Source organism: Trichechus manatus, unplaced genomic scaffold (assembly GCF_000243295.1).
Source record: "Trichechus manatus latirostris isolate Lorelei unplaced genomic scaffold, TriManLat1.0 scaffold00121, whole genome shotgun sequence".
NCBI classification, from domain to species: domain Eukaryota; kingdom Metazoa; phylum Chordata; class Mammalia; order Sirenia; family Trichechidae; genus Trichechus; species Trichechus manatus.
The window spans coordinates 7291112-7303717 of NW_004444057.1; the positions used below are offsets into that span (position 1 = coordinate 7291112).

A 12606-nucleotide genomic window follows, 5' to 3' on the forward strand; every position below is an offset into this window, starting at 1 on the left:
TGTAGAGTGCTGCCAGGTGATGTGAGACCAGGAAGCCCTGAGATTGGGAAAGGATCACCTGAGAAGACTGCAGGGGAAAAGGAGCCTCCAACAGGGACCTCCACGTGGCCAACACTGCAGCCCAACGTGGCAGGGCCCAGCACTTAGGAAGTCCAGCCTCAGGAGGTGGGTGTGGCCTGGAACCCCTTTCCTGCCCAGGGACCTGCGGTTGAAGGAGAGCTGGGAGAGGAGAGTTGGGGTGAAGGGGGTAAGGGTGGGGAGAACAGGAGGAGAATAACGGGGGAGGGGAGCTGGGGAGAGGAGAACTGGAGCGAGAGGAACAAGAAGAGAAGAGTTGTGGCGGGGGAGGGCGAAGGGGGAAGGGGAAGCCCGGAAGAATAGCTGGGGGAAGGACAGATGAGGAGAGCTGAGGTGAGACGGGAGCTAGGGGAGGGGCTGTGGCGGAGAGGACCTGGGATGAGATGAAGGGTAGGGATGGGGTGGAGGCAGGAAAGAACTGGAGGAGAAGAAGGGGGGCGGGGAGAGGGAAGCTGGGGTGAAGGGAGGAGAACTGGAGGAGAACAGGGGAGGGCCTGGGGCAGGAGAGCTGGGCGACGGTTGCCTTCCTTTAAGGCATGTTTAAAAGACACTCAAACATGACCTGAGCAGCAAAAACAAAGGCGAGAAGGGTGGGCAGGGGCAGCGCGTCGTGGGGCAGACCTGGAGCTCCAGTGGACACTGACGGCGGAGGGCGGAGGGCGGAGGGGCTTTGTTTGAAAGGCTAAAGTCAAGGAGGAAAGGGAGGCAGTATTTTCTAAGTGAGTATTTGCTTTAGGAATTGGCCACCTGCCTGTCCAAGTGCAGGCACAGGCTGTTATCTTAACTGCCCTTTAAACGTCTCGGCCGCTTTTGTTGTTTGAGGATTATTGAACAACTCAGTCACACAGGTGTCTGCTGTTCTGAGAAAACTCTGTGCCGAAAAGTACACGAACGGCTGCAACTCCTTGTTTATCATTAAATCTCCAGTCTTTCAGGAGGTCAGTTTTCGAGACAGATGACACTTAGGAGCGGGGATTTCCGCGTAACCTGGGTCCCTCCCAACTCAAATTCAAGTTCAGGCCAACCTCCTTTCCTTTCTCCTTCCTCCCTCCATTCTTCCTTACTCTCTCCTTTCTCTTTGTTGCCCCTCTCTTCGAATTAGTATAACGGTAGTGTTCACTTAGTCCATTCCGTTTTGTCTTCTTTCTGACATTTCTCTAGTTTCACAATAGTTTTCTCTTTGGGGGTTGGTTTGAGAAGCACGTGACTTGAAAATATTTACTACTTTAGGAAACACATCTTCCTTATTTTGATTTCAGTTTTACTAAACGCCAACTCGCAGAATGGAGACTCGACGGCTGGGGTCCGACCAGCTGTCTGGGGTAGTCGGGAGTCTGGGGGCCAGGTATTGCCCACACCTGGAGACTCCGCCGCTGCCTCGCAGGTGTCCTTCCCTGGAGCCGCGGCTGTGGATCAGGGTTTGCCCTGCGAGGGGCTCCCCCTTGTGGCTCACAGTGGATATTAACGCCTGTCTTGAATGTTTACTTCCCGTTGTCTTTTTCAGATGAAGTAGCCCCTGGTCAAGCCAGCTCAGGAGCAGAGGAGACTGGGTTTGTTTGTTTTTGTTTTTTGTTTTGTTTTGTTTTGTTTTGTGGTGGTGGTTGTTGTTTTTACAATATTTTTTTTGTCTCTTTCAGAGTAGAAAATGTCTCCAGCTGCTCTCAGATAACATGGACTCTGGCGGACGAATTCAGTGATGCCCAATTTCAAGAAACCAAACAAGTTGCTGCAGAATTATTGCAGGATTCCCCAAGAACATGCAAATGAGGAGAAAGTAGGGGAAAATGAACTAGATGAGCTGAATACCCACGAAGTGCCAGGCATATTACATACATTTTCTCATATACTCTTACAGTATCTCCAGCTTAAGTAAGAATTATCACCTCCATTTTACAGAGGAGGAAACTGAGCTTTTTTCAGAATTGCAAGGAGCCCTGGTGGCGCAGTGGTTAAGTGTTCGGCTGCTGCCCAAAAGATGTGCAGTTCGAATCCACCAGCCACTCCTTGGAAACCCTAGGGAGCAGTTCTACTCTGTCCTACAGGGTCACTATGAGTCGGAAGAGACTTAACGGCAATGGTGGGTTTTGTTTTTTTTTTTAAGATCTCAAAGTGATGGAGCCAGGTTCAAACTCTGATTTGGATGACTCCGAAGTCCATACACTTTGCACTGATGAGAAACCCTATTAGAGGGAGGAGTTTCCTGCCAATTCCCTCTTCTCCTGAGAGATGTCACATTCCGGAGAAAGTTTCTTGAGTTTGAAATTCAATAACCTCACATCTGTATGGCATATCTGAGTTATGTAAGCACAGCACTTCTGATCTCAAGCGTCTGTAGAGTATGCTGTATTTTCACATTCAATCTTCAGTAGTACAGTCCTATGAGATTATTATTTTTATTTATTAAATAAAGTGAGGCCAAGGAAGGTGAAGTGACATGCTTAAAATTACGACAACTAGCGAATGGAATTCTTTCCCAGGTCTAATGATGAGAGATCCATTTTGATTCTCACATCAAGTTATTTTACTTTTACCTCTAACCCATTGTGGTTGTCGATTCCCACCCACAGTGACCCTACAGGACAGAGTAAATTGCCCCATAGTGTTTTCAAGGCTGTAATTTTTACGGAAGCAGGCTACCGCATCTTCCTCCCACTGAGTAGCTGGTGGTTTGAATTGCCAGCCTTTTAGTTAGCAGCCAAGGGCTTAACCACTGTGTAACCAGGGCTCCCATCTACCTCTACAGAACAGTTATTAAATGTGAAGTGAGGGGTCAGGTGTTCTCTAAGACACCTTCCAGCCCCATGGTTCTGCGGGTTCTGGCTCTTAACAGCTTTCCTATCTGTTGCCTTCCTTTACCTTCCCAGTGCTGTGGTATGGTGGTGCCAGAAGCTTAGAGAGGTGTGACGACTTGCCCTTGATCACACAGATGTTCTCTGCCAGACCCAAGCCTGGGATGCGGGTTCCCAAGCTTGTAGTCTTTGTGCTGTAGGGTAGGTATTTGATGTTTGGTCTCACCATGCCCTTTTTTTTGATGAGAGCTCCTAATTTTCCTTTGGGACAAGGTCTCCCTCTCTGGTTTGGGCGGGGCTGACTCATTATCCTTTGGGGTGGTCAGATGATTCAGGCCTGGCCAATCAATGTGATTGATTAAAAAAACAGGCCCGTGATCCAAATCAGGCAAGGGCAGGCAGCCACAAGCCTTGATAGCCCTTTGGGAGGCATGTGTGCTTTTTCGGCTTTGTTTGCGAAAGTGGTAGAAAGTCATCATGGAGCTGCTGGTCATCATCTCTGCCACCAAGTGAGAAAGCCAGCGGAGGGAAGCAGAGCTGAGAACGGGACCCCTTTATAACAATGTGAGTCAATATTTTTTTGTTTGTCTTAAACCTGTTTGAATTTTTTTTTTTTTGGCACTTGACTGAAAGTGCTAACCAATATATGTCTCTAGGCTCTGCCATAAATGGCTTCTCCAAAGGATGAGACATAACAATACAGCTAACAGTGTTTACAAAGAGCTTTCATGTGATCTTATTTGATCCTCAGTCACCTTGGCAGGTATGCAAAGTGGGTATTTTTATCTACATTTTAAGTATCAGGAAACTGAGGCTGAGAGAGTCCTCCATTTAGGAAGTGGCAGAGCTGGGGAGTGCATTCCTGAGGGGCCCGCAGGGCCTGGCAGACATCCTGATGTCCCAAGTGTAGGGAAGTGTAGGGAAGAGGAACATTGCTCCAAATACAGGTATAGAAACAAGGTCTTAGAGAATGAGTGATGATCGAGGTTACAACTCTAGGGATGAAATCCTAGTGCCCACCCTAAGGAAAAATGAATAATTACCAACTGGAGAATCTTTTTTAAAAAAGTTTTTATTCTGAAGAGTGTGAAAAACGAGACCTCCTACTCTTTCCTCCCCCCAAAGTAGTTTTGGAGTATAGTGGTAGATAATTTACACTGTCTTTGGGGCTATCCAAACTCTGTAAACTGCAAGGATAACAACTAAGAAGCCCAATTTACCACTGCATTTTTTTTAAAAAGACATGATGAAAGTTGAATCAAAGGAATCTCAGCATAGTGTGTCCTGTACTTGGCATATATCTAAACACAACTTTAAGGCCAGGGAGAGAGGTCCATTACTTGGCTGGAGTGCTGAAAATTTTCTTTGTACTTGCACTCTGCTGTAGGTCATCTTTTTTTTATTTAAAAACTGTTTCAGCTATGTTTTCATACTTCAGCAGGGTGATGACAAATATAATTTTATCCACTAATGGTGTCTATTAACTTCAAAGAAAGAATGGTTACAAAATTTTCCATCTTGCCTTTAATGCAATCAAATTCAAATAGTTAGCCCACCTTAAAAGATAAATGTACATTTTTAAATTCTTATTCATATGCCCATGGTGGATAGTGATGGAAAATGAGAAGGCAGTGCTGGCTGTGGGATTTTCTCTTAAGAGCATGGTTCACAACCAGAATGCCAGCCTCCTTCCCTTGTTGTAGCGTGCCATCGAGTTCATTCCGACTCATGGTGATTCCATGTGACACAGTAGAATTGCCCCATGGGGTTTTCTTGACTGTTATCTTTACAGGAGCTGAGAGCCAGGTCTTTCTTCCACAGAGTGGCTCGGTGGGTTTGAACCACCAGCCTTTCGGTTAGCAGCCTAGAGCTTAACCACTGTGTCACTAGGGCTTCTTTGGTTCACCAAAAATTGTGAAGGAGGGCTGTAATCTATTTTATAACTATTTGTGGCAGGGCAGGCTTAGGGAATTTCTCATTCATTAGAGACCTCACCTGTTACAATTCACAACAGTTTGTAATGATTCCATGCCTATTTTAGAACTAGAAATCCTGTTCATTATTTTGGATTGTTGCACATGAAGATTATAAAGGAAAAAGTTTTTTGTATTAGAAACTATGTGCACAAATATTAGCCTCTATAAACCATTTATGATGATAGTAGAGAAGGCACATGTAAAAATGTTAAATACAAGTTGAAGGCCCAGCTGGTGTTCAGAGGATAATGATCTGTAGTATTAAGGAAGGAGGTCAAGAGTTCTTGACCTAAGGACTAAGGTCAAGACTAAGGAAAGAAGTCAAGAGTTCAGAGCGAAGGGGCAAGGTGGAGAAGATACCCAAACTCAGTGGGAGATCCAAAAGCTGGCAACAATAACACTAGACTCCCTAAGATCACCGTCCCATGACACAGTGACATCAAATTGAGTGAGTAAAAGGCTTCCAGATGGAGTCCTTCACAGCCTCCTCTTTTCTAAGTTCTGTGGAGGACAGTCTTGCTGCTGAGTATGGGTCAAAAGACCCAGAACAACTTGGACCCAACTTGCCACCAATGAGGGACTGCCTTCCTTTCCCAGTGCGAGGTGAGGCAGCAAGCCTAGTTAGAGCAGATAGCTGGTCTTGCGGCTGTCCTTCCCCCTTTCCCTCTCGGTCTGTCTTCTTTGGGTTTATGAGTCTGGGAAAAGAACCAGAAGGAAGCCTCGTCTCTATTTTATGTCTGTAATCCTCCTTTCTTCCCTGTCACATACCCAAAAGGGTAAGTTCCTTGTCTCCTCATAACCTTAGGACAGTTCCTTCACATAATTGATAATAATGAATTTTGTAAACAATGAATTGAATCTGCAAACAATCGTCCTGCATTCGTGGTTCTGTTTACTTTATCTCAATGTCGCTGGCAATGCAGGGTAGTTTTGTGGGTGCTTTCTACTTCAGAGTCCAACTTTCTGTGTTTGCTTTTGAGGACCCAGTCCAAACCTGTTGCCCTCAAGTTGTTTCTGACTCATAGCGACCCTATAGGACAGAGTAGAACTGCCCCATAGAGTTTCCAGGGAGTAGCTGGTGGATTCGAACTGCCGACCTTTTGGTTAGCAGCCATAGCTCACCATAGTTCTTAACCACTGCTCCACCAGGACTCCTTTTGAGGATCAGAAAGAGATTATTTCTTGCCTACTGTAGCTGAAGGCCTGAGTAGTGATTAACTGTTTATTTGGCCATCAGGAAATACTCCTCTCGGGTTGTTGTTGTTGTTAGGTGCCGATGAGTTGGTTGAGACTCATAGCTACCCCATGTACAACAGAACAAAACGCTGCCCAATGCTGGGCCGTCCTCACAATTGTTGCTATGTTTGAGCCCATCATTGCAGCCACTGAGGGTCGTCTTCCTTTTCGCTGACCCTCTACTTTACTTAACATGATGTCCTTCTCCAGGGACTGGTCCCTGCTGATAACATGTCCAAAGTATGGGAGATGAAGTCTCGCCATCCTCGCTTCTAAGGTGCATTCTGTCTGTACTTCTTCCAAGACAGATTTGTTCATTCTTCTGGCTGTCCGTGGTATATTCAATATTTTTTGCCGTAATTAAAAGGTATCAATTCTTTTTTGGTCTTCTTATTCATTGTCCAGCTTTTGCAAGCACATGAGACAATTGAAAATATCATGGCTTGGGTCAGGTGCATCTTAGCTCTTATAGTGACATCTTTGCTTTTTAAAACTTTAAAGAGGTCTTTTGCAGCAGATTTTCCCAATGCAGTACATCGTTTGATTTCTTGACTTCTCTTGGGTGGGAGTGGCCATTTTCTTGAGAGATCACTAAGGGCTGAGTCAGTATATTCTTTTAGGATACATATGTATTGAAAAAGTATAAAGTTAGTCCAGGACTGACACCAAACTCACATTACTTATCACTCTAGGGAGGGAGCAGGGAGAATTTTATCAAGGAGGGGCTTTCTACTAAAATTTTAATTTTTATTTCTTTAAAAACAGATCTGAAGCAAATACGACAAAAATGTTAAAATTGGACAAAACTAGGTTATAGATGTTTGTTATATTACTTTCTATACCATTATGCATAATTGAAATATTTCATAATAAAAAAGATGTTTACTTAGTGTTTTAACCAGGGCTTCAAACCCTGCTGAGGATTTGCATTTCCACCCCAGATATACTGAATCAGAATCTACATTTTAACAAGATCCCCAGGTGATTCTTATGTACAATAAGTTTTTGAGAAACACTGCTCTTCTAGTGGATCTCAGAATTGGTCCCTAACCAGCAGCATTAGCATTGCCTGAGAGCCCGGCTGCTAACCATCCGCTTTCTTGGAAACCCTGTAAGGCAGTTCTACTCTATCCTACAGGGTCACTATGAGTCGGAATCGGCCAATGGCGGGTTTGGTATTGTCTTAGTTGTCTAGGGCTGCTATAACAGAAATACCACAAGTGGATGGCTTTAACAAAGAGAATTTTATTCTCTCACAGTCCAGTAGGCTACAAGTCCAAATTCAGGGCATCAGCTCCAGGGGAAGGCTTTCTCTCTTTGTTGGCTCTGGAGGAAGGTCCGTGTCATCAATCTTCCCTTGGTCTGGGAGCTTCTCTGCTCACGAACCTCAGGTCCAAAGGACATGCTCTGCTCCCGGCACTGCTTTCATGGTGGTATGAGGTTCCCATGTGTTTCTGCTCACTTCTCTCTTTTATATCTCAAAAGGAGATTGGCTTAAGACACTATCTAATCTTGTAGATCCCCATCAGTATAACTGCCACTAATCCATCTTATTACGTCATAGTGATAGAGTTTACAACACATAAGAAAATCACATCAGATTACAAAATGGTAGACAGTCATACAATACTGGGAATCATGACCTAGCCAAGTTGACAGATATTTTTGGGGGACACAATTCAATCCATGATAGGTGTTGATTTGGGGAACTTGTTAGAAGTGCAAATTCTCAGCAGGTGCTCGAAACGGAATGAACTGCTTCAAAGCTCTGGTTTTAACAACAAGCAATTAGAAAAATTCTAAAAGAAACAAAAACGAAACCCATTTTTGCCAATAACGTCATTAAAAGATAAGCAGGCTGACCTCCATAATACTGTATATTTCATATATATTAACTTGATCTGATTATTTCGGATAGGTTATAGAAGGTTCTATCAGTTGGAATTGACTCAACGGCAATGGGTTTGGTTTTAAATAGGCAATTCTACGAAAGAAAAAAGTATTCCCTTTGACCCCAGAAGGCTTCCTTTTCCCCCGTTTCTGAAATTTATATAAAACACATAGGACAGAGTAGAACTGCCCCATAGGGCCTCCAAGGAGTGGCTGGTGGATTCGAACCACCAACCTTTTGGTTAGTAGCTGAGCTCTTAGCCACTGTACCACCAGGGCTCCAGAAACATTCTAAATATCCCAAAATACCAGAATGAATAGATAAATCATGATGTTTTAATGATATACATTATTATACAGTCATCAAAAATGAGCATTTACAGGGCATGTAGTGTAATCAGGGTAATGAAGCTAAGCAATTTTGCAAACAACTCTCCACAGAGAGACCCATTCTGAAATCTAACAAATTACTGAAAAACCAATTTAAATCTTTTCTAACAGCTCTGGTCTCAAACAATAATTGAGAGCTTCTCCATTCTTAAACCACAGTAAAATCTCTTAAGATTATCTTTCTACGTCTCTCATTCTTAATTTGTCACAGGCCGGTTAGCTATCTGGGAAATCTCCATCCTCCTTTCCTCTGCATTCTTTAATGTGTCTCCAAAACCAGTCTCACAGACTATCTTTTCCTTCCTTCTTTCTCAGGTTCTGGATTTATTTAATTCTTCCACTGCCAGTATTCTGAGCCCTTTCCAATGTAAACCGCTTAAGCATGCTCCAAAGCCTCTCACTCTCCCTCCTCATCCATTGCTTCAGTTCTGCAAATCAAAGACCCCAGAACTGAACTGGCAAAGAAGGTATTTTCCTTAACCAGTGGAGGAGGGAGAGTAGCTATAAACACACTGCTTGTTTTCTTTTCTTTTCTCTTCTCTTCCCTTACTTTCTTCCTCCCCCCTCCCTCTCTCCTTTTCTTTACTATTGTAGTGAAAATATACATACCAAAGCATTCATCAACACAAGTTTCATATTTACAATTCAATGACATTGATTACATTTTTCATGTTGTGCCACCATTATCTCTATCCTTTTCCAAACTATTCCACCACTATTAACATAAATTCAGTGCCACTAAAAGAAATTTCTTTTGTAAGTTTCAGCATGAAGCTGTTTCCTATGAGGCGGAGGTTAAAGATCTCCCAAATGTCCAGCTTTTCCAAACTGCTGTACCATTCCATCACCTCTAACATCAACTATACCCCCTCCCCTCAGTATTCTCCCTCTGGTCTTTGGGTTCAGTGATTTTCTGCAAATCTTACAGAACTCACAAACTGTACTTATAGGTAAGTGGTTTATTATGGAAGTAATAGGGTACAACTTGGGATCAGGAACAACTCAGAAATAACAGGAACAACTCAAGATACAGTTCTGGATCAGGACAGTTTCTTCTTGCCCTCTGCTACTGGGCCCTACTCAGGGCCTTCTTGGGCAAGTGTTACAACTCTTAGCTCCATGGGTCGGCAAGCCCCACTGCAGCCATCTCACACTGGTCTCCTAGTTCCTGCCATCTCGTGCTACTATTGCTCTTGGCTACTGCTGTGCGTCTGTCTCTTGCTATCTTCTGTGTTACAGCTCTTTCCTCTCTCTGTTTGTATCTCCCTTAAACCCTAGTGGGGTGGCAAAACAGACTAATCCCCTTATTAGGGTTCCATACACCTTATTTGCATGGTCCCATACCAGAGGGTTCCATGCATCTTATTTGCATTAGCAGCAAGCTGTCCAATCCCTTGATGGGCCACAAGTACCTTATTTGCATAGTCCCACCCAATCATTGTATGGGAGTCAAACTATGACTAGAAGGGCCATATTAAGTAATTCACTGTACCACAGGCCCCCAAACAAAAACACCTCCTTTCCCTCTCCCTCCCACTCCTCTTGTTGAGTTGTTTTCGTTAGGTTGATTCTGATTCACAGCGACCCCATATGACAGAATAGAACTTCCCCATAGGGTTTTTTTGGCTGTAATCTTTATGGAAGCAGATCACCAGGTCTTTCTCCCACTGAGCCACTTGGTAGGTTTGAACCACCAACGTTTTAGCAGCCAAAGGCTTAACCATTTGTGTCACCAGGGCTCCTTCCTACTCCTTGTTGTTGTTAGATGCCATCAAGTGGGTTCTGACTCATAGCAACCCCACATACAACTGAACGAAACAGTGCCCAGTCCTGTGCCATCCTCACAATTGTTGTTATGCTTGAGCCCATTGTTGCAGCCACTGTGTCAATCCATCTCGTTGAGGGTCTTCCTCTTTTTCACTGACCCTCTACTTTACCAAGTGTGATGTCCTTCTCTAGGGACTGATCCTTCCTGATAACATGTCCAAAGTATGTGAGATGGAGTCTTGCCATCCTTTCTTCTAAGAAGCGTTTTGGCTGTGCTTCTTCCAAAACAGATTTGTTCATTCTTCTGGCAGTCCATGGTATATTCAATATTCTTTGCCAACATCATAATTCAAAGGTATCAATTCTTCTTCAGTCCTCTTTATTCATTGTCGAATAAAATTCGCATGCGTATGAGGTGATTGAAAACACCATGGCTTGAGTCAGGTGCACCTTAGTCCTTAACCTACCTACTCCTGGTAACCATTAATAACCTTTGATTTCTACATACTTCCTTATGTCATATACGAGAGATCATGCGGTATTTTTCCTTTTGCAACTGATTTATTTTGCTCAACATAATGTTTTCAAGGTTCATCCCTGTTGTTGCATGCAGCAGAACTTCATTTCTCTTTACAGCTGCATAATATTCCATTGTTTGCATATACCACATTTTGTTTATTAATTCATTTGTTGATGGACATTTTGGTTTCCACCTTTTGACTACTGTGAAAAGTGTTAAAATGAACATTGGCATGCAGGTTTCTGTTTGCGTTTCAGCCTTCACTTCTTCTAGGTATATACCTAGAATTGGGATTACTGGGTCATATGGTAATTCTGTGTTCAACTTTTCAAGGAACTATCAACTGTTTTCCACCATGGTTGTACCATTTTACATTCCCATCAGCAATGGATGAGGGTTCCAGTTTCTCCACAACCTGCCAACAATTGTTGTTTCCATTTTTTGGATCATTGCCATTCTACTAGAGTGAGGCAGTATCTCATTGTGGTTTTGATTTGTATGTTCCTTATGGCTAATGATGTTGAGCAACTTTTCATGTGCTTGTTGGCCATTTGAATATCCTCTTTGGTGAACTGTTTGTTCAAGACTTTTGTCCATTTTTTGATTGGGTTGTTGATCTTTTTGTTTAGTGGTGGAAGTCTTATATATATATATTTTGGATATTTGAGCCTTATCTGATGTATATGGTTCCTGAAAAATTTTCTCCTAATCTTTACATTGTCTTTCCACTTTGTTGATAAAGTCCATTGATGTACAAAAGCATTTCATTTTTATGAGGTCCCATTTATCTATTTTATCTTTTGCTGCTCATGCTTTTGTTATCATATGTCATAATCTGCCGTTAAACAGTAGGTCCTACAACATCATCTCTACATTTTCTTCTAAGAATTTTATGATTTTAGTTTTGACATTTAGGTCCTCGATCCATTTTGAATTGGTTTTTTGTGTATGATGTGAGGCATTGATCTGGAGTTACTCTTCTGCATGTGGAAATCCAATTTTCCCAACATCATTTATTGAAGGGACACTTCCATCCCCTTTGAATGGACTTAGCACCCTTGTTGAAAATCAGTTGACCATAGATGTATGGATTTATTTATGGATTTTGGATTCTATTCCTTTGGTCTATATGTCTATTATTATACTAGTACCAGGCTGTTGTAATTACTGTAGCTTTGTAGTATGTTTTAAAATCAGGAAATGTGAGTCCCTTCTTCTTCAAGATTGCTTTAGGTATTCTGAACTCCCTTGCCATTACATGTAAATTTGGGGATCGGCTTTTCCATTCCTGCAAAGAAGGCTGTTGGAATTTTGATGAAGATTGCACTGAATCTATAAATTGCTTTGGGTAGTATTGACATCTTAATTATATTAAGCCTTCCAATCCACGAGCATGGAATGTCCTTCCATTTATTTAGGTATTCTTTAATTTCTTTTAGTAATGTTTTATAATTTATTATTCCTGTTAGTAAAAACAAGTGAAATGTTTGATTTATTGTTAATCAAAGAAGTCTACACTATAAAATTTATGTTAACTATGACTTGACTGTAGATATAAACTTAAATGGGTACCATTTCAGGCAATAAGATTGGCTAGATATTTATATCTACCCTCCCAGTAAAGAAGAAGCAATAATAATCTTCTTTGGAGATGTACACGTTTATCGATTGCTTCTTTGAAGTCTCATGAATTATTCTACCAATAAAATTATAAAAATCTCTAAGCACACCACAAGCAAGAACTTACATAAATAAAAGACAAAGTCTCAATAGAATTTTCAGACACAGAATATGAAAACTTTTGCTTATTTTATTGAACAAAATAAATCTTGAAAATATCTGCAGGAACAGGAAACTATAAGTTATGACCAAACAGTTGAAGAAAGAACTAAACAGAAATTCTTAAAATAAATAAATAAATAAAAACTTTAGAAATTGAATGGACATATTTAACAACTGA

General features: G+C 42.1%; 1 long non-coding RNA gene across 1 annotated transcript; it reads left to right on the forward strand.

The window, feature by feature from the left end:
• Positions 1-365: 365 nt before the first annotated feature.
• LOC111822032 (uncharacterized) lies at positions 366-2045 on the forward strand. Its single transcript, XR_002825318.1, has 3 exons — positions 366-411; positions 1583-1628; positions 1716-2045. It is a non-coding gene; the product is annotated as an uncharacterized LOC111822032 (long non-coding RNA).
• Positions 2046-12606: the final 10561 nt, after the last annotated feature.